This window comes from Pinus tabuliformis, chromosome X (assembly GCF_031772625.1).
Source record: "Pinus tabuliformis cultivar Carrire ecotype Pingquan chromosome X, CPIR1, whole genome shotgun sequence".
Taxonomy (NCBI): Eukaryota; Viridiplantae; Streptophyta; class Pinopsida; order Pinales; family Pinaceae; genus Pinus; species Pinus tabuliformis.
The window spans coordinates 18,626,978-18,650,836 of record NC_142308.1 but is presented as its reverse complement, the minus strand read 5'-3'; the positions used below and the strand labels follow the sequence as shown (position 1 = coordinate 18,650,836).

Genomic DNA, 23,859 nt, shown 5'->3' with positions numbered 1-23,859 from the left:
TTCAGTAGGGGGGTGATGATGAGCTTCATCATTGGGTAATTATATGGGCCTTAATTCACCTCCTAGCTTAGTCAAACCAACTTTTCTCATAACTTATTACATTTTTTGAATTATATTTTGTTTATGAGGTGCGTTAGAGTTGGATATTATGCTTTGTGGTCTAATATGCATTGAATGCAGGTTTAAAGGAGAAAATCAAGGAATTTTGGCAAAGACCAAGGTCAAAAATCGAATGGGACAAGGGAGAGGGATTATAGGAGGTAAATCCTCCTCATTTAATACTCCTCCATTCGAATATTCCTCCATTCATCACATCATATCAGAGTGCAAACAACCAAATCATGAGGACTAGAGGGTAGTCGAGCAAGTGAGAGAAAAAGCACCAGTTTATCTCGAGTTTGGGAGTTGAGCCTCCCTAATTTTAAGCAAGTCATTGGTGACTTTAGATGTATAAGTAGAGAGGCTTAGGAACTCAATAGGATTCAAATTTTTTATTGTAAAACTCTACTATATTTTCGAGCTACGAAACTTGTGACAGTTCTTTTGATGTAATTTGTTGTTTTGGTAATAAGAATGAATTTTGTTTTGAGCTAGCACTGAGTTAACTTAGAGGGCTAAATCTCTTGAGTTAGGTCCCAGCCCTAACATCCAAGGCTCCTTTTTATTGTACATTTATGTTTAGTGTAGATTCATAGCTTCATTGGTAATTTGCTCATTAGAAGCATTTCCATTACAAGCAGTGTAGATTAGAATGGTTGTGTGATAGTTTGCTTCCATTTGTGCCTTATTTCAAGTAGAATGTTAGCAAGGATAAAAAGGATCACTAAAAGGTTGTTAGCAGGTGTCTCGGCCTCACTTCCTCCCTCTGGGACCATGACTTGAGGAAGGGACCCCTAAGCTACCCCAAAAACATAGATTTCTAGTTCTTTTATGAGCTTTGGAGTTTGCAGTCTTTAATTTAGTATTTGGTTAATGTTGCAAGGTAGATTTTATTGTCATCTTTTTCATCTCCATTTCTACAATAGATCTCACTCATGCTTTCATTCCTTTCAGCAACTTTCTTCATGCATAGTGTAGGCAGTTGACTCATTAATTTTGTTTTTCTAGTTTATGAAAATGTATCTTATTGCATAGCTTTTTGGAAGACACACATGTTTTATGCAAAGCAGGTGCTTCAGGAGGAGACTAAGACTTCATAGCCAGCAGCCACCTTCCACTTCATCCACCTTAGCCATCCCTTGTTTTCACCATCACCCTCACTAGTTTTTCATCATTTTTCATTGAAATTCTCCCAAACACATTGAGTGAATCTAGCCATCTATCATCTTGGATATTGACTCCTGAATGATCCTAGACCTTCTAACACTCCATTCCACCCATCACACACCTTTCCTAAGCCTCCCATCACCTCCAACACCTCACATTTAGCTCTCGGTTGTATCCTATAGGTTTCCTGTAATTCCTATAGGATCATCCTATAGGTTTCTAGTACATCTTGTAGGTTTTCCTAAAACAGCCTGTTTTGAGGCTGAATTGATGGAAAACCTCTAGGAAGTCACAAAAAGCCTCCTAGGGACCCTCCACACCATCCAACCACTTCATAAACCTTCTATCCATCCTTAAACACCTTTAATCCACCTGTCACATCCACAAGAACAATTAGTTTCCATACTTGATTTTGCGTAAAAAGACCAAAAAAGTGAAAACATATTTAGTTTAGTTTCTTTACTTACACATTAGTATTGTTTGATGCTTCTTACTTTTGCAACTTAGATAGTAGCATTTTTTTTATGTTGCTTTAGCATTTTTGCTTAGCATAGCTTCTTAAATGGTTAATTAGGGTATGGTGTGGTTTAGCATTACATGTTGGACTTCTCCATTACTGCAGTAGAGTAACTCTCCTAGAGTAGATTTACCTTTCTTCCATCAAAGAATCAAGCTTCCTCTGACTCCATAGAAGTCTGGCTTGGAACCCCAGTGGTCTCTTGCCAGCTGAACAGTGACAACAAGCAGAACCATCACTTTTACTTGTGCATACAGCACTGTCACCTCCAAGTTTGTATGAACCCCGGGTTGATAGGTAAAGCTAGTAGCCCAGGAGTTGCCGCATCCTTGCTGCAATACTAGTTCTCATCACACCTTCCAAGGTAAATGTGCATATAAACAACATAATAGGAACAAAAACACAATAAACATATTAGCCATCAAAACCCATATATACATAAGTACATTTGCACATGAAAATCAAGGGAATAATTTTTTTCATTAATAAATGCAATGAACCAACCAGTGATGGGACTACCACGTTCCACCCAACCATAGATTGGCTGATCCAAGTATCTCTTCATCCAATCACCCCCGTGCCATATTCCAATCATGAATATGGGATCTCAAAGAACACATCAATCAAAACTCATCCAGGGCTTCGAGAGGCCACCCACCTCAACCCATCAAACAGTGATTCCACCTCATGGTCAGACATCACCAAAAACCATCATTAGATTGGTCTCCATCCAAGCCTTCCAGGGCTTCCAGAGTGTTTGTCCAACCAAGGCTTCCAGAACTAGTAACTCAACCCACAACTTATACAGGGCTTCTAGAGTGTTTTTCCAACCAAGGCTTCCAAGACTAGTAACTCAACCCACCAAGGGCTTCCAGAGCGTTTGTCCAACCAGGGATTCCAAGACTAGTAACTCAACCCAAGTTGTTACAGGGCTTCCAGAGTGTTTTTTTAACCAGGGCTTCCAAGACTAATAACTCAACCCAAGCTAAGGAAACATGAGAACCAACCAAAAAAAAACAATGAAAGTAAACCCATAATCACCATGGTTATCCAGGAAATGGAAAGGCTAGGAAATCCACTGTCAAACAAGGCAATCCTCCATGCCAATGATAGATCACAACTAAGAAACCACATGCGTGTGCCATGCATGCCAAAAATAGTGAGGAAAACATACATGCAACTCGGTACTTGCAAGAAATATGATGTAGTTGTTGATGTCAATGCCATGTTGTGCTTCCCTGCTCTTCCTTTACCTTCTTGCTCCAAGAATCCAAGTATGCCACACCCTCCAAGAGTGCTCCAAGAAAACTCTAAGTATCCAAAAGTGAGAGAGAGAGAGAGAGAGAGAGAGAATAATGAGAGAGCTCCAAAACTGAACTAACAAAAGGTTCACTCTGAAAGGAAGAAGATTTCCAACTTATCCTTAGAAGAATTTTTATGTATGAGGCCTCTATTTTTTTCATTTTCCATTATTTTCCTTCATTTTCCTCCTCACATGCAACCTATGACCTTCCATCTCCTTTTTCTCCTAATTTCCATTATTTTCCTTCATTTTCATCCTCACATGCAACCTATGACCTTTCACCTCCTTTTTCTCCTAATTTCCATTATTTCATTAATAAATGTGCCAAAATACCTTTTCGCCTCTTTAATTCCTTATCCATTTCCTTTGCCAATTTCCTTAACCATAAACAACCAAATGAACACCCACTAGGATGTCCTGCCCACCATTCAGCTTGGAATACATGTCCCATCATTCGTGGTATTTATATATTTTTACATGGAATTTTCACTAGGGTTGTTACAGAACCCTCCCCCTTGGGGGAACACCATCCTCGGTGTTCAATGACACCTATAACCAACATGACTGCTGAAAACAAAACATACTGCCCATGGAGCTTTATAACATAGCTCATTGTAGTATTTACAATGAAAGCCCTGCTCAAAAGCAAAACATCATGACAACATGACCATATAAAAGCCATATCGCATATTGGAGCTTTATAACACAGCTCATTACAGTATTTACAATGATATACACATATACACATTTGCTCAACCATAAAATAAAGGATATGATGCCCGTATCAATCAACAAAGGAATCTAGAGGCTCACACCTCCACCCTCAAAGTAATACCGGGATTCGGCTCCTTCCCAGGAAGTCCAGAATCCACTGCAAGGTCAAATTTTCATCCAATGTTTAGCGTTATAATCCTGCGCCACTTGTCCTCTCAGCAAACAGTTGCCAAAAACAAATCTAATGCTAATGACTAAAACAAATCCATCTATGACCTTCCCTTCTCTGCTACATAGTCCCTCGGGAATTTGGTCACCCCTTCCGTGCAGTCACCCACCTTCCAAGTTCCACTGGAACCCCCATCCTGGGCAGTCCATCCCTTGGAAAGGCTTCCTCGCATCAGAAGATACAAAAATCAAGGCATATCCCTGCCTTAAAACCATCATACCAATCATAGCATGCTCATGGAAATCAATGGACACAATTGGGTACCAGTGTCCCACAATGGCCCTACTTCTGAAGTGCTCTACCAGCATACTGCTGCATTTCTAATTTCTTTCACTGTTGTTGTTAATTCTTGCAGTCGATTTCAACCACCCAATTGGGCATGTTCATGCTTCCTGTACCAAGAACATAACTTCCATTAGATTCAAAATAAATTGAAATAACTTCAAATCATACCTCATTGGTATTTTGTCAATAAGGTACACTTGGAATCCTGTTCACTTCTTGTCACAAGAAGTAAAACTAGCATCTTTGACCAAATCAACATGTATAAAAATACCACATCAAGTTAGCTCAAAACACAACCATCCTAGATCAAAATCATAAATCACATGTAACCATCATAAACCAAAATCATAGATCATAAATCACAATCATAAATCATAAACTAGAATCATAATTCACATGTAATCATCATATGCCATAATCATAAGTCACATGCATAATAAAATTGAAATACAATACCGATACCTATCCTTCATAGATCCTTACTTCTTCCTTTGTTCTTTTGTATAGACACCAGATCGGTTGCCACACCCAATGCCTTCTCCTCTACCAGGTGTACATACGCATAGTGTGCATCACACACATACAACCACACCTGACAGACAACACCATGCAATACATGCACCTACACCTGACGTACAATGCATAAACCTATAGCTAGTGTACAACATAGTGCATCCATCTATACTCGATGTGTAATACCACCCAATACATGTACCTACACAGAGTACAACACAACAAGTACACACTCCGCAATACCACAACTACATGATGCACATACATAATACCACATGCCCTCAACACAGCATGTATGACATGCACACAATACCACACGTGCACCAGTACCATATGTACAACATGTACACAGAGCCACAGGTACACCGCACCACCTGCTACATGCACAACATCACATGTACACCGTGTTGCATGCACAACATGTACACAATGCCACATCTATACCACACCACTTGTAAAACATGTACACAATACCACATGCACGATGCGACACCACATGTACACAGCACCACATGCAAGAAATGTACACAGCACCACCTACACACAACACCACTTGTACAACATGTACATGGCACCACTTGTACAACCTGTAACACCTTCCAGAGTAAATATGCATATAAACAACATAATAGGAACAAAAATACAATAAACATATGAGCCATCAAAATCCATATATACATCAGTGCATTTGCACATGAAAATCAAGGGAATGAATTTTTTCATTAATAAATGCAATGAACCAACTGGTGATGGGACTACCACGTTCCACCCAACCATAGATTGGCTGAGCCAAGTCTCTCTTCAACCAATCACCCCCATGCCATATTCCAAGTATGAATGTGGGATCTTAGAGAACACATCAATCAAAACTCATCCATGGATTCCATAGGCCACCCACCTCAACCCATCAAACAATGATTCCACCTCATGGTCAAACATCACCAAAAACCATCATCATATTGGTCTCCATCCAAGCCTTCTAGGGCTTCTAGAGAATTATTCCAACCAAGGCTTCCATAACTAGTAACTCAACCCACAGCTTATACAGGGCTTCCAGATCGTTTGTCCAACCAAGGCTTCCAGGACTAGTAACTCAACCCACCAAGGACTTCCAGAGCGTTTGTCCAACCAGGGCTTCCAAGACTAGTAACTCAACCCAATTTTTTACAGGGCTTCCAGATTGTTTGTTCAACCAGGGCTTCCAGGACCAATAACTCAACCCAAGCTAAGGAAACATGAGAACCAACCAAAACAAAACAATGAAAGTAAACCCACAATCACCATGGCTATCCAGGAAATGGCAAGGTTAGGCAATCCACTGTCGAACCAGGAAATCCTCCATGCCAATGACTGATCACAACCAAGAAACCACATGCATGTGCCATGTATTCCAAAAATAGTGAGGAAAACATACATGCAACTTGGTACCTACGAGAAATCTGATGTAGTTGCTGATGTCGATGCCCCTTGTGTTTTCCTGCTCTTCCTCTGCCTTCTTGCTCCAAGAATCCAAGTATGCCACACCCTCCAAGAGTGCTCCAAGAAAACTCTAAGTATCCAATAGTGTGAGAGAGAGAGAATAATGAGAGAGCTCCAAAACTGAACTGACAAAAGGTTCACTCTAAAAGGAAGAAGCTTCACAACTGATCCTTAGAAGCCTTTTTATGTATGAGGCCTCTGTTAGCGCTTGAGATTTCACCCTAGGCTGAGGAAGGTAAACCTTCAAGGCAACATCAAACCATTTCACCTCGTAGCTAGCCCTACGGGGTATGAGAAGGCTCTCTCCGGTCAAACTCGGTAGATCTTTCAATAGGATGAGCTGACCCAATTAGGAACACTGATATTAGGCTAGTAAACTGATAAGGAAGTTTGATTTGGGGTTTTTAATTAAATGACGGGGCTTTTCTGGGCTGCATGGGCAAAATCACAGCTTGAACAGAGAAATATAATGACTACACAGATTATCAACTGAGGCAAGGTAGGCAAGCAATTTAACACCAAATCTAGATTTTAAATGAGATGGCAAGACTGGTGAGGAGCTGACAAGGGCATAGGAGATGAATCCTTGTCAAACAGAAGAAAACATCGAACGTGAACAAACTTATAGGAGGAGCATATAATACTATGAATTCCTACCTAAACACTTCATTTTTTCAGCTAGAAATGGTCATGAAATGAAATGAAACATAACGGTTTACATATGTAACAGAGGAAAAACTAATGTTAAATTGTCATACCACATGAATCTCAGAAAACAGAGCTGTGTAATTCCATTAAATTCTCTGCCAAAAAACTGTACAATGAAAGCTCTGTTCCAGCACTCGGCACTCAGAAAATCTCCCCTCTCTTTTTCAAAATGAATTTTTAATACAATAAATAAATAAAAAATGTTGCCCAAAACAAGGGCACTGTTTTAACTAAAGCCATAAAAATAGAGCAGATGGAAACAAGAAACAAGAGGCGCGTTTTCACAGTTCAGAGCCGTCTTAATTTGGTCAACTGTACAAGATATGAGGCTATTGACAGTTGCAACCGATCCTGAAGATAGCGCACAGAGTTGATTAAAATCTGGAAAACCACAGTCGACAACGAGCCACTGGAGATTGTGTCATTAATGACATTGCTACCCAAACTCAACTGTGTGCCACAAAATCCAATGGTAAAGGAGCCACGTAGTTGGGATCACCACCGTTGAGAACGAAATTCATGGCCACTATACATACATCAGTGCAGCTCTCCTAGAGAATAAACATGTTACCCTGATTCGAATTCAAGTTGTTGACACGCAAACGAACCTATGAATGCCACTTTGCAAACTGCGCCCCAAAATCTGGAAATGCGTTGGCCATTTTAATAAAACTAATTTTCCACCGATTCAGCTTATGGTGACAACTGAACTAAGAGTCCCAACAATCGCCCGCAATTCCCACAAAATCTCCAAAAGATCGCACCGTGATCTGGATCTTGGCATTGTGAAAGCCATATGTCAATTCGCTCAACCATTTGTCGCCTTACCAGCAATCCGAGTTTCACAAATGCCGGGTGCTAAGTGACTAGGTGTTGAGATTCGAACGAAGTAGCCTACCCGCAACCTTCACATTAAAACCCCAATTCATTTCTCAGCAGACGCTCTTTCCCGTGATTTAAAAAATTCAAAACAGAAATTGTTACGGAAAGATATTATGGCTGGCAGTTAAACGCCCACCGAGCAACTTTGCCATGCGCAATGCTACCTCTCTGTTTATCATGTAGATTCAATATTACAGTGAAATCAACAAGTCCAGGCAAATCTTCGAGTACATCTCCTTTATTATGGACAAATAATAATGTTAGTTTTTGGAGATCACCTCAGTGCTACTTTGTAGAGCATAACCCAGTACTTCAGAGAAGATTCTCTCCACCGTATCTTGAACATGCCCTCGGTACATTAATTTCGGATATTTTTCCGTTGTAGTAATAATACTGATCAGCCAACCGAAGAATGCTTGAAAAGAGTTCAAATCTAAATATTAGGCCTTACCAGCCTCAAAAGATTGAGGAGTTCCTTAAAATTGTTCTGAAAAAGGGTGCCGTCATTTGATTTTCTGACTTTTCACAAACTATACTTGAGAACTTTGGCAAATCTCCTTTCCCTCGTCCTGATATGGAACTATAGAGCTTGACGCAATCAAGTTTTCATAATTGTTGTTTTCTGAACTCTTCCGCCAATCGTCTGAAGGTGGACTCTGCATTTTTACAGTTACAGTTGATCCCAGAGCCACTAATGAACTTTCCATGGAAATATTTCGCCTATGAAACCACCTCTTTTGGGATTTGAAAGCGGATTCCTACATTTGGGACTTCTGCCGCTTCCTCCTCACAATCTGCCTTGTACCCTGTATGATGCGTAAAGCAAGACACAAATTCTTCTCAACATCAGCTCGTACTTCCAAAGATTCAGATGCAACAAGCATCATCAGGTTTGTCTTTTTATCACAGCGTCTACAATAATATTCCACATCTAAACCAATGCTTTGCTCCACACCTGCCATCATTTACAATTGGGTGAACTCGGGTAGCATATGAAAGAAAATTATGGGTCTCATCCATAATGGATTCCGCTGGCAATTAAGGTGTCAGAAAGAGAACAATGACGAGGGGTAACCATAAAGTACATAGGGACGTCTAAGGGAGAGAGGAGAGCTGTGAAATAAGTGAAATCATAAATGTCACAATCAAATATGCCACCTGGAGAAGCCTTCTCACAATCTTTGCACTACTGAATTGCTGCATAATCCAGTCTACTGATCACTTGAATTTGCAATCCCCATCATATTCAACAAATTACGATCTTCTTTGAATCGCTCCAGCACTGTGCCTTTCACAGCATTTAGAGTTTCCTGATCATTTCCTTTAACAACTACTCCCCAGCATTCTATGACTTCAGGGAAAATGGTTGCCGTTTTGGTCAAGCGGGGACCTTTATATGTAACAGACTCAAATGAATGACCCCAGTCAAACGATTCCGACAAAAAGAGTCCGAAATGGTTTACTTGCTCACCAAAACCAAGACCATTAGGAACACTCGCTGACATGAAATTCATAGCACACCACTGCATATTGCCATTAGCCCCTGTAGGTCGATATAAGGCTGCCTTTGGAGATAGACTGAAAGAAAGGACTTCATGTCACCATAGAAGTTGTTGTGTCTTTCCCATGGCTGAGAAGCATAACCTCCATAGATGTACCCTTCTTTGTCCTTGACCAGCAATATACTTGGTCCACGTCCAACTGCTAAATTTCCCATGAAAGTGTTGAAGCTGAGTCCGTGAACAGAGTTGTGATATAAAAGAGCCCACACCTGTGCTTCCTCTTGTTGAAGGACCCCAGCTATATGCCGTGCATATTCTTTCCTCATAATGAGCAAACTAGGATTCATGTTCTCGTCAATCTGATCAAACTTGTCAATGTACACATCCTGCAAAGTGCGCGTGCTGCAAAACTCATCTGTCTGGATGGTCGCTTGAGTTGGCTCACTGATGATATTCTGAATTGTGCTTGTGCAGGGATAGGAGCTTTGAAGTCGCTGCTGCCTTTTGAAGAGCTAGAGAATAAATTACATAAATTTAAACAACACATTAATGATTTCTTCTTCAAAACAGGGTTTTGAAGAAGAATCAATCTCTGACATGAGACAGAGTCTAACAGCCTCTATTTTTTTCATTTTCCATTATTTTCCTGCATTTTCCTCCTCACTTGCAACCTATGACCTTTCACCTCCTTTTTCTCCTAATTTCCATTATTTTCATTAATAAATGTGCCAAAATACATTTTTGCCTCTTTAATGCCTTTGCCAATTTCCTTAACCATAAACAACCAAATGAACACCCACTAAAATGTCCTACCCACCATTCCGCTTCGAATACGTGTCCTGTTATCACTAAACAAATTTCAAAGAAATGGGGAATGTAAGGAAGATTTGCTCTTGGTCACTTTCGTGTTCCTTTCAGGCATAAGAAGCACTTGGCAAAGCTCAGGGTCAGCATACATCAAAGTTTTCCATGTCAACTCAAGTAAGGCAGTTAGCACTCAAGAAGAAGAATGTAGCTTTAAGGAAGTCAAAAAAGAAACTGATGTCTACCAACCTTGAGATTACCAAATTCAAGGAAAGGGATTATTTACAAGGTATAAACATCAAGCAAGGGAAAAACAAGGACAGGAAGGACATTCATGAACTCTAAATCTATGTGTTATAAAATGGTCATTATTCATAGCTAGTTTTGTTCATGATGCATCGGGCAGCATTAAAGGGTTTGTTTTCACATATACATGGGCCAAGTCTACAGTGTATGTAAAACAAGATAATCCAATGCAATTTTATGAAGAACAACAGGGATAATTGATTTCGAAGATCCTTGTGGAAGACCAAAAGCAAAAAAGGAGGAGTTTTGTTTCCCTGTTTTTACTAGTCAACTTCCAGGAAGTCTCTAAAGCAACTGAAAGCCTATTTTTGGAAATGGAAAGAGGTTTTTATTCCTAACAGACTGAACTAGAAAAACCTCCTTCATTTTCCTCAAATCCATTACGATCTGAGAGAAATTAATGACCAAAGTTGCGCTACGAAACTGCTGTAGGTGCAGTTTTTCATCTCCTGTTTTACACCTGTTTTTCAAAGACACATTCTGGGTGGTAGGGAAGGTGTTTCAAAAAACCAAGATAGGTTTTTTTTCAGCATGGATTGGTTCAAAAAAGCCTCCTTCAGTTTTTCGAAATACATTTTTTATGAGAAGTTATGAGCTCTGTCCCAAGACCTATTTTTCAGCCAGAACAGAGCAAGGGACAGTCTCCTAGTTTCTAGGAACAACAAAAGGATGAGTCATCAAGGGCCAGCTGGAAGGTTATGAGCACCATCAAATTCGACTTCATGGAGTTTTAGGTGTCAAAGAATGTTTTAAATGTTTAGATAAGGTTGTTTTAATCATAATAAGGAGTTACACTCCTAGTTGTATTAGGTCTCTAGGACTCCTAGTTAGCTGTCCTTTGTATTAAATAGTTAGTTTTAAGTGTCAATAGGTGTCAAATTAGGAGGAATTCGAATTCCCCTCATGCTGGAGGAAGGAATCTACATGAACTCTATATATAGCAGAACATCTGATGTACAAAGGGTTGGAAAATGTTAGAGAAAAAGACTACTTTTGTAAATGCTATGCAGGGATTGATATATACAGAAGCAGTTGGACTTTTCTGAAGCTGAGATTCTTAGTGTACTTTAGTGAGCTTCATCTTTTATCTTTGAAATGCTTTACTTCCATAGTCTTAATGCTTACTTCTCAGGATTCATGAAGGATTTTTTATGTTCAGAATATGTGATGTTGTCCTTTCCTTAATTCTTACAGTGGTATGGATGTATAATCACTCAGAATTCACTGAATGTGCTCTGACTTCTTGTATACATTCATAAATTGTGTGGTCCCATATGAGTTTATGTTCTGAATGTTTAAATGCTGAATGCCCTGACTTCCATGTAGGTATTAAACTCTGATCTATCACTTTAAATTCTTTCCTTTTGAATACCTTGATGTATCATTACTCAAAATTCATGCCCACATGCTCTGACTCCTATGAACTTCAAGTTATTGAGACTTTCTTGAATGTGTCACTCTTTCATTTAAGTATATACAAGCCTCAGTTTTATAAGAAGAGCTATTTGTTGTCCTTATCTCTGTCACTGACTCCATATCCCAATGGTAGCAAGTCTCCATCTTCCAATCTACAAACATATAAAATCCAAACCATAGAGTTAGCCATCTATCCATATCTTTAATCAATATCATTAACCCTTTCAGAGAGCCCTCTCAGGCTAAGGAGGCTAAGCCTTAGCTAAAAGATTGGTTTGAAATAGTTACACTGAGATAGTCTGATCAGCAGCCTATCAGGGTCCTATTTTGGTGATAACATGTCCCATCATCCATGGTATTTATATATTTTTATGTGGAGTTTTCACCAGGGTTGTTACAAACTCAAAGCAATTTATTATAGCCTTCTAAGAGTTGGAGGTTGATACTTCTAGGTAAGAGATCACTGAGCCCGGAGTGATAGGAGTTCTTTCTTTCCAGACTCTCCTAGATATTATCTTTTTTGGATCAAATACAGGAGGAGTTCTTTGTTTTGAAGTGTTAGAGCGAGTGTGAGGCATTTTGAAATCCAGGATGCTCAAAATGAGATTCAAACTAGTGGAGTTTCCAAGGGGAGATATCTTCAATGCACACCCCTTTCTGCTCGCCTAACCAAAGGGTGTACAAGTCTCGTACCCAAGGAAAATGTTTTGATTTGTTCCCCAGTAATGGCGCTAGAAGATGTTGCTACTCCTAGAGACAGCCCCTGGGTTGAGGAGAGACTAGTGCCTTGGACATCTTGATGAGTGTTTGTAGGATTTGTTGAGATTTTTCTTTTACACTCAATATTTAACACATTTAAGACAAAAATATTGGTTTAGGACCTTCTTTAAGAGGAGGAATACAATACTGACAACAAGACAATACTCATAGAAGGATTAAGGCCCAGCTTTGGTGGCCAACATCACATGAACATGTAGTTTATCAGTCGTTGCAGTGAATGGGAGAGAAGAAATATAAAGGAATGAAACTAAATACACATGGCTTAGTTAAGAATCCAATGCATTAGATTTCAGCGTGAAACATATGAAAGAAATAATTAAATGACATGTTAGATTACATGTAGCGCATATTAAGGAAGTCAATTTTTATCAGTCATAGGCATCTTAAATCAACAGAGACATAGACGAATCTGTAATTTAACAAAAATACGTCCAATAGCTATGATTACACGTAATCTGAGAATAATAGTGAAGTTATATGGAATAACACAAAAGAAAATACATACTACAGTAACATGTGAGCCAGAATCACTGAAAGCTTTCATTAATCTTCAACAGACCATACATTTCATTGACAATTGTAGAGCTTCCCTTCTTGAAGAAAAATTCAGAACACTTGGTTCTGTTTCATAACTCTTTCTTGTAGGGCCTGAGTAAGAGCACCCTTACAAAATATTATTTCTTTATTTTACAGTGAATCATCATAACAAAAATTTCAGTGTGTTGTAGTGGCACAGTTGTACTAGTCAGATCCTAACTAACTTGCATTAATTCTTTGAAAATAAAATATTTACATAAAACATAGAATAGGAAAGTTTCATGATTGACACAATCAGCAGTATCTTCAGTTGTGGTAGACCGGTTAAGGAGGAAGAGTCACTGGATTGATGATCTGAAGTAGTGGAGGGTTGATGAATTGATCACATCTCTACCATAGCGTTGGACTAGGTAGAGGAGCACGAAAGAACACTTGATAGGAAATATTGAGATTTGTGAGCCCTACATAATTTAGCCTGGGAGGAAATAAAGTCTTCACCAACCCTAGCAGTTGGAACTCCTTCCTCGGATATTTGACCACAATTTTACCCTTCAAGGTGGCAGTCTTCTCATCAGATGAATCAACCCTACTCTTGGCCTCTACTAGCATCTGACTATATTTCTCCCAAGGGATTAATACTCCCATAAGGTCCCAACATTTGGCCAATCCTGTGCGGACCCTCTGCACAAACTATGAATTGAAGGCAGCTACATCCTTGAGTACTACCTCCAAGAATTCTTCATATTTAACTCTGGCCTCTTCTTTTTGGACTACCTTATAGATTTCCATGATGGCAGACACCGGATCCACCACATTTATAGCCCTCAACTCATTGAGGGGATTTTCATTAACAAACTCGATGAATTTCTTAGCAATTTGAGCATCCTTTTCACCATCCTCTTTGGCAGACAAGATGAAGAACTCATAGTCTTTGATTATAATTTTATGCTCAGCCATCAGAGCTATGTACTCCCAGTAGTTCTTCATTTCTTCTATTATTTCATCCCATATCAGTTGCTTTTCCTAGAGGAGCGACATGTTCCCTTTCAGTCTTTCTTTGAGCTCTGTGGTCTCCTTATTAGCTGACTGCAAATTCTCGTTGATCAGCTATGCAATAGTTTTGGCAGTATCAAGTTGTTTCTCCTTTTGTGCAAGGGTTCATTGGTCCTTTCCAAATCCATCTATACCTTCTTGAGCTCCCCCTCTAAGAGTTGTTAGCTCGATGAGGGTCTTAGCAAGATGCTCTGTAGGATTTTGAGGATTTTCTGGCATGAGCACTACACAAATGTGGGTTTCTATCTTCAACTGAAGCTCTACTACCTATTGCTTAAGGTCCACCACTTCATTATTGCCTACCTTTCCCTTTAACAAAGCACTTAAATGAGTCTTTCCTCCATCATGATGGGACTTAGTTTGACTTTAGGGAAGCCATAATCTTGTTCTTAAGTCAGTCCTCCACTAGTTGGTTATCTCTTCCAATCATATGGAGAGTTTGTTAATGCCTCCTGCATTACGAACTTATACAAAATTATTTTATGTTGCCATAAAGTCACATCAAGTTGTGCTTTTGTTAAAGGGAAGTAAACCTGTTGTCGTCCATTTTGTGGTGTCTCTTGACTCATTTCTATCAACCATACCAGTCTATTAAGTTATTCTCATCATCACATCAATGACATGGTCCTTTACTCGTGTTGGTTAAGAAGGTCCCCATTGACTTCTTACTGGAGGGTATGCTCTTATCAACTTCGAAAAATTGCTATGAGACTAGTCCTAGAGTTGCACCTTAGCCCTATTTACATCATTGATAGGTGACCTTGTGCTCAACATCTATCAACATTATGGGTCTTTGATTGAGTAGTTTCCCTTGTGTTCGATGTCATCTTACATTACCACACATTGGGATTTGTGCAATACCTTGGTTTCCATTTGACCCTATTGGTGGATTCCTCGCCTCTATGTCAGCGTTCATTATTGGTTGGTTCAAATGATTTATGTCGTCCACTATCGACATCTTGTGTACGTTGTAAATGTACTTTGGAATGGTTACTTCATCTCTCTTCTTCTGATTTCTTCCAAATTATTGACTTTCGTCTTACACTCGCATTGGTTGATGTGGGATGCCTTAATGCCTTCCTTCCAGCAGATCATTTCCCATTGAACCCAACTCATTGTTCTAGGAATAAGGTCCAGAGTCCTTTTTTCAATACCTTAGGGTTTGTAGTCATCAGTGGCAGACTCCTTCACGATCGAAAGTGAGAATACATTAATGTATCCTAATTGATATATTATTTCAAGTGTTCGACTTCAACACATCTATTCACACTTGTTAGATTGTACTAGGGTACCTTGACACTCATTATCATTATTGGTGAGTTGTCTGGCATTTGTTAATGGTATACATAAATGACTAGAAATTAAATGATTTCTCATATGGTCGACTTCAACTCATCTATTCCTATAGTGTATAAATGTACCATTTACAGTCGGTGAAGACCTCAGGTTGTGTCAGCATCTTGGTTCACTTGACATCTCCTTCAGTTTTCTGCAAGTGGCACCTCTCACCTTTATATGTTGTAGTCTTTCACAGTAGCATCTTATATGTTGGAACCCAAGTTTATGCAATACCACTATTCCACCTATATGACTCGGTACTTTTATGAGGATCATTTATGCAACATCATTGATCAGATAGTATTCTATCATCATTGATCACACATGCTTCTATATGTGATATTGAGATATAGCTCTGTTGTGTTCATTCGTGACTATTATCTGATGATCCACTATGTATTATTTGGCTTCATCTATATACTTATGTATACATTCTCGATCCACTTTATACTTGATTAGCGAACATGATTTACTACTTTTGGGCATGGGCATGCTTGCCTCAGACATAAGTTTTATTTCTAACTCCTTCCACAGGTATTCAGTGGGCTAGAATTTGGTGATCTCCTCCTGGGTTTTCGAATGACTCCTCTCCCTATACTTAATATATTTTGGCCATCATGTTCCCCTTCTGCCTCACATATTATAAGGAATCTGTTATAGCATCATTCAACACTCCTATAGACCTGATGCTCTTTTATGGCCTTGGGCAGTCCCTTTTCCTGTGCAAACTTAACTTTATACTAAAAAAATAGTATCTCAAAATCCATACGCGACTTTGCCCATACTAAATCACGTACATACATGGATCCCATAACACTCTACCCACGTATACCTTTTAAAATATGAAAAAATAAAATAAAATGTTATTTTTTGGGAAAATTTTATGGGTTTTACCGAGATCCCACCTACAGGTACCAGTGGCCTAACTGAAATAACCAATTTTAGGTGGTATATATACACCCCTTGGGTAGCTCTAATTCATACAAGAAGAAGGATATCGAAACTATACTAAATTTCTCCCATATCATGTATGTTTTTCTCGTGCCTCCTGCACTCCCAGTGTCTAGGAAACCGTGGTTTCCTTTGCATAGATGCTCAGCATCCTTATCTAGCATCTACTTGGACTTGTTAGAGAGGTTTTCTTCATGGCTCGGGCTAGATGGATCCGGAGGAAAGCTTCACCGGTGCCTTTGGCCTGGATCAAGTTGTATATTTATTGGACTTACTGTTCTTAATCAATAAAGAAGCTCATGTATTGTTCCCGATATATGTTGTCATCTTATGAATGATAGTTTATATGTTTATATATGATGATCTGATACATTACTGTGTATGCACATGGAATTATCTATTATGCATATGCTTATGTGATTGCTTTGCAGGTTTGTACATCTTGGAGGAAGAAGAGGGTTTAGACCCTACAGGAAAATATTCAAATGTATAACCGCTGGGTATGTATCTAAATCCAAGTTTGATAATTCGTATGTTTGGCATGCTTGTTTGAGTGTTCTTTGTTGATTATCTTACCTTGCACTGTTGAGGCTTTCAACCCTTTCCTTAGGGAACTTTTCCCGCCAACAGACATGGAACTGTTTTGGATAAAGTTGTCATTGATGTCAATAATATGGAAACCTAGAAGCATACCATGCCCTAGATGAAACCCTAGCTCTTGTTGAAGAATTTCTCTAGCCTAGTCAAAACCTATTTGTGTTGAAGAACCCTTGATGATGAATGCATATGAAGATATATCCATATCTTATGCACATATATTTCTCATGATACCAGCCTAGATGTATAAACGCATGGATGAAAATCTAAATGAATGAAGACCTTAGGGAAAAAAATGTTGTTACTGTTAAAAGTCATTTTATTGAAGCCCTAGCATTGTTGACAAGTCAAAGAGAAACTGTTAGGGCCTAAATCTAGCTCAGGCTGAGAAAGGCAGGATCTAGGGTAACATCAAACCATGCTTAACCTGGTAGCTATCCCTACCAGGTCGGGAGAGGGCTCTCTCCTTGTCAATCTCAGAAAATATGGGCAATGAAGCTTGAGATGACTGATGTAAGGACTAATTTTAGGCTAGGTATGTGCACAGAGGTGTTTGATTGAATTTAAGATGGGTTTGCTGGCTCAAATGTGAAAGGCAGATTTGGGTCCGGGGAATGGACACAGTCTTGCAGAGATCACTATGGGGTGAGGTAGGAAAATGGTTTAGCACTTCAAATTGAATGAGATGGAGAGCTTTTAGATTGGTGAGGAGTTGGAGAGGGCATGAAAATCTTAGGAATCCTCTTCAAACAGCTGAAAACATAAATAACTAAACAAACCCTAGGTAGAGCACTGCAATCTCAATGTATTCTACCTTTATCCTTGTTTGATTTAGTTAATATGAAGCAAAGAGAGATAATGGCATACATAAAACACATGTAAACTTGCAATTATAGAAGGAAACACAATACCAAATCAAGATGCCACAAGAATCCCATAAAGTGTTGCAAACCCTGGTCAATTCCTTGGCCAAACTACTAAAAAGAGTGTACAAAAATGCTCAAAGCATTCACAAGAGTCCAACCTTTCTCAATGACTAAAAAACTACTATATATAGGCATCAAACAACTCATGCTAGGCTTTAGGGGTCGAGCTCATGAGTTTAGGAGCTATTTCAACAAGATCTAAACTAAGAACTTAAAAGTAGGCAGTGGAACAGCATGCCTCTAAAACCTAGGAAACTAATTCATTCAATTGCAAACTACTTTTTCATGATGAATCTACCTATATGAGTGAAAATTTAGCATAATTACATCAAAATCCATCAAGTCACATTAAATTACACCATGAGTTTGACTATTAGAAAGAGAAAAGTCAAACTATGAAGAAACTAGGCGAAAAACAGAGTTTTTTGGCCAAAATGAGCAAATTTCCTCCAATGCGCCGCGCTGATTTCCCTATGCGTAGCGCATTTTTGCAGCCAATTTTGGAGGACTTCCGATGCACAAAATTTGCTCCAAGTGGGCTTGTTGGAAAGGTCTGTCTGTCTACTTTCCAAAACAAGTGGAATTTCTGAATTTGGCCTCAATTTGCCCATCCAAAATTGAGTTCTCCCAACTCTGCTTCCTGTGTGTCCAAAAAGGGGTAGAAATGTCATTTTTGAGGTGTTTTTGACCTTTTTGGAAGCTCAAAGCCTGTCAAAATTTCTTGGCCATGTGAGGGAATTCATATTTTTCCATGACAAATCCAAAAATGCAAGCCATTTTTCAAAATTCCTAACCAAGTGAATGCGTAGCGCCAGTGGCGCGAGGCATTGGGCAGAAAAACCTGTTTTTTAGCACAAAAATTTTCCCAAATTTCTTGAAATTTGGGCTGAGTGTTCCTCATCAAGTGCTGTGTTGGGCTAAGGAAGCCTCAGCCAAAATCTGGAGTCTATTTGTCTATGTTCTCTTCCTCATGCCTTTCTTCAATTTGGCCTTCAAATTCCTGATTCTTGTTTTGCACACCATGTTTCTTTCCAATTAGTGGTATGCCATGTTCCTCAACATGTTTTTCTCGTTGTTGGCCTTCTCCAGCATCCTCTCTAGGTGCATGTTTGTCCTCTCAAGCCAAGATTCACGATCAGCTTGAATTTCTTGCTCAAGTGTGGTCAATTTGATTTTCCTCCTCTTGGCAGCTTGCCGGTTTGCCCATATGTTTTGGAGCTCCATGATAGTTCGCTGATCTTCTAGCTTCTTGTTCCTCTACTCCAAATAATTAATGATTTGGCTCTATCCAAGTTGAGAGACAAATGTTGAATATCATCTTGCTGCTCCTGAATGATCTCTTTAAGTCTTGAGCTTTGTGAGCCCAAATCGGTATCCTCATCCTGAATGAGGATGAAATCTGTCTCATGACCTCCTGAATGTCCCTCATCATGCAAGGGCTACTTACCCTTGTCCTGTACCTGCTCTGCTGATGGAGGAAACGAGACCCCTTCCACCCCGGGTGGAGATAGTACTCGTTTTGCTGCTACAAACAACCTTCTAGTGCCCTTTTGATATGTGATAAACATTGGCACACTAGTGATTTGTGTCTCATGAATCTCCTACTGATGTGAAGGCTCTCCCGCCTCATGAAAAACTGCTCGGGGTACTTGAGGACCTATAAAGACTTCATGTGCAATGAAATCCTCCCCTGAGATGTTCAGTAAACCAAGCTGATGCAAGACCACAATTTTGATTAGTGCAAGATGATATATGTTGTTATATTGCTACTGAGGAGGCTTCTTTTGTACTAAGGAGGTCATATTCTCAATGTTCTGGCAAATGAAATAAGGGAGGTTCATCATCCTCACCCTATTAAAGTGCATCAACAATCTGATATGATAGGCATATAGACGAGAAAATCTACCCTCATAGCTGAAATATCTAATTATGAGTTTCATCAAGGGAGCATATGTGTCCTGAAAATACTTGAAAGGAAAAACTTTGCTAATATGTCTCTGAAACCTAGCCTTGATGTAAGGCTCATAATGATCTCTGTCTATTAGCTGCCTCTTATACCATTTCTCACCTACATTTGGAATGTCGGTTGCTTGAGCAATAGTCTCAGGTGTCAAGGTGAATGTCACACCTGCCAAAGTGACTTGGCCATTATGAAGATGGAGCACAAACAATCTGGCCAACTCAAGGTGATACTTGACTCTCTCCACCATCTCACAGAACTGATAACAAGATTGGTGTTGAAAGCATGTGACAGCAAGAGGACAGGCCAACAACTCGGCAAGTGAAGTAGGCTCCTCCCTGTTATGTTTTCCACCCTTGTGAGGCCTCCTTGGTGCATGCATTTCTCTAGAAGAATCACTGACTGTCTCCTCATCTCTGTCATAGGAAGATTCTGACTCCATGTTTGCCAATGTTTGAGTTTTCTTAGATGAGTATGAAGAGATTTTATGGTGTCTTTAGGTTTTTTGCTGCCAAGGATATGAATGTGTGAGGGACTGTGGAGGGAGTGTGTATGAGGGATTTTGAAATGTTGCTGACAGGTTTTTTAGGAATAGAAGGGTTTAGGGGATAATTTTTAGAGTTTGGGAATAGTAATTAGGGCTTTGGGATAATGGGATTAGGGTTTTAAGATTAGAAATTTAGGGATATGGGGTTGAGGGAATGGGTAGATGAGAATGTAAAGAGAGGGAGAAAATGATTGAGGGAATGAAGGAGTGAGGGAGTGAGAAATGGGTAGGAGTGGAATTAGCAGCAAGAAATATAATTCATAAACCCTATGCAATTGTTTTTGACAAAAAATGCAAGGAAGTGGGGTTTCAATTTTTTCCCATTAAATCACCATAAACACCAAGAGAAATTCATTCATTGGTCATGGAGGGATGTTGACTTACTTGAACAAATGAGGATTTAGCAAATTTGTGAGTTTGGAAGAGATTGGGAGTAATTTCGGGCCTTGTACCCCTATGCGTCACACCACCTCACAGGTGCGTCATGCCTGTTATAAATTTACACTGCAAAGCTTAGCCCAATGCACCGCACCCATGACCCAATGTGCCGCACCCTGATTTTCTCTTGTTTTTGGCACAAAACTCACTCTTTGGCTGTTGGAAGACCAATACACTTGCTCTCTTTCTCTTGAAGATACAAATGAACTTTTTAAACATGAAAATAGTTTATATACATATAGCTTTGATTTTTTCATTTACAAAAACCCACTTTTCTAATGTTTGCTTTTAACTTGCTTTTAAAACTCTGTTTTTGGGCAGTTTGCCTTATTTTTGCCTTTGATGGACTGAATGCTTTTGACTTTTTGCTTTTCTTTGTAGGTGGTGAAGTTGCAGAGGCTTGGCAACGTGACCAGGGTTGCCTCTGAAGTTATTACATATGGAACAAATGAAATTACATCTGATTTGTACATGAAAAGATAAAAAACTTTGTTTTTCCTCAAAGCAGGGTTTTGAGGAAAAATCAATCACTGAGCATGTGATTATGGAAATTATTGTTGCTGAAACTTTATTTGACCTCCTCATGCACCTGCTGACCATTATTGAGCGTTTTGAAGACCTTATTGATGAAACCCTAGACCTAATGAGACCTAAAACCCTAACAATGACTTTTGTAAATTTAAAGACAAAAATTGACTATAAATGATCCAGATGTATGAAAATGGGCTAGCAGGTAAAGGACATGAGGGAAAATGTATAATATACCACTACCATCAGATGATCCATGACCCTAATGGAATGCAGCTGATCAAGTGAGACACCTAACATGCAATGCAACAAGAGAATTTGATCACCGATGGAGGGATGAAGATACTGAGACTAACAGAAACAATCAAAAAATGATGTACAACCAAACTCGATGAGTATGCCATATTCATGATAATAAACATGGAAATAAAAACAATTAAAAATATTTAATAAATATACACACAGGTCGGCTCCATTTCCAACATATGGGTCTTTTTGTATAATCAAACAAGTATAAATATAAATCTAAACTCTTCATTTCAGAAAAAATCAACTTGGTGAAGCACATAAGAGGAATAAAGAAAGGAATATAACTTATGAAGAATTTTGAAATTCGGCTCTGAGGCAACCTGTAAACTTTGGACCCCTACATCACTATCTTTCAGACCTATGGAAACTTGTGGCTGACAATATTAGGGCCTATGGAAATCTATGGTTATGGCAGTGCTTGAACCAGTGGACAAGAACACTGTAAACTCGGACCTGTAATAGTTGTAATATGATCATGTGATAAGTAAAGACCTGTGGACAAAATCTCAGATATTTGGTTTTCATTTGGAGAGATCGGTACCCTCAGAAAAATAAAAGAGTTCTAACATGTAGCGTTGAACTAGTCCATATTTCAATTTGTAATATATTACTTCAGATATGTGAATAAAAGAAGACCTTGATGAAAATCTGAATAATATTTTGTCTTATAAAATAAAGTGCAGCCAATCTCAGATTTATTGATTAAGTTGCAAGGAGTTGCAATTTCAGACTAGTTGAAGGAGTTGAAGTCTAAGACCATGACAAACCTCAAACTAGGTGTCATCTCAGACTTGTTGAAGCTGCAAACCATCTTGAAGAAGTTGCAGAACATCTCAGGGCTTCTCTCCTTTACATTGTACTTCATTGAAAGCAGTATTGCCTAAGGAAATCTTCTTGAAGAAAATCTAAAGTGTTTAAGGCAAAATTTGGAAGTAAAATTTAAGGCTTGGCTTAAGACTGATCTTGGACCAGATATGAGAGCAGAACCTTGAAGAATTTTAGAGCAGAATCCTTGGAAAGTTGATATACATTTTGAAGTAGATTTGATTTTGTTATTATCTTGAAAGGTTCTTAGGGAAACTTATTGAAGATACTTTGGAACAACTTGTTGTGAAGATCCATTAAAGAATTTTTGGAGCAGGTTTAGAAATATTTTGGATCATCCTATTGTGAAGATCCATTAAAGAAAATTTTGGAGCAGGTTAAGAGCAGGCAATCTTGAAGCACTTGAAGATTTTTTTTATGAAAACTTTGAAAATCATATTTTGAGGAATATTGATTGGGCCAACCTATTAAATACATCTTGTTAAGGTAATAATTATTTGAAGATATTTGGAAGACCTAAAAGAATCCGATCTTGAAGGCGATTTGGTTACCTTTGAAGCATGATTTAAGATCTCATGGAGTTCCCTTGAAGAAAGTGTTTGGGTATCATGAAGAGTTGTGGAGACACCTTCTGTGTGTCATAAAGTTGTCATTGATGAAAGAAGGATTCTTAAATATTGATTGAGATCAATACTGAAGATTGTCAAGGGTTGTTGCAGACAAGATTGGAAGCCTTGAAGAACCATTCAACCTATATTGAAAAGATGAAGTAGATTGATAAGGTTGGTGCCCTAGAGGATAGGTGTCCTCAAGAAGACCAGGTTAGAGTCTATACCAATGAGAGAGTTGGAGCCCTAGATTTTGGAGCCTCATAGAGACAAGGTTGGTGCCTTGGGAAGATATGGTTGGATCCATAGTGGTTGGAGCCTCGTGAAGTCCAAGTCGGTGCTTGGAAAAGTACAGGTTGGAACCTGGTGGATTGGAGATTGGTATCTTCATCTAGGGTTGGAGCCCTACACTATATTGTACTAAATGTATTATAAGTAAGAGGATTGAAATCGTCATTATTCCTGATTAATAAAAGTATTTATTCTTATTGTTCATTTTGTGTTCTAATTATAAGTGATCTAACTGGTAAAAATAACA

The 23,859-nt window shown here is 38.9% G+C and overlaps 1 pseudogene; it reads right to left on the bottom strand.

Moving 5' to 3' along the window:
* Positions 1 to 9,089: 9,089 nt before the first annotated feature.
* On the bottom strand, positions 9,090 to 14,228 carry LOC149138111 (uncharacterized; annotated as a pseudogene).
* Positions 14,229 to 23,859: the final 9,631 nt, after the last annotated feature.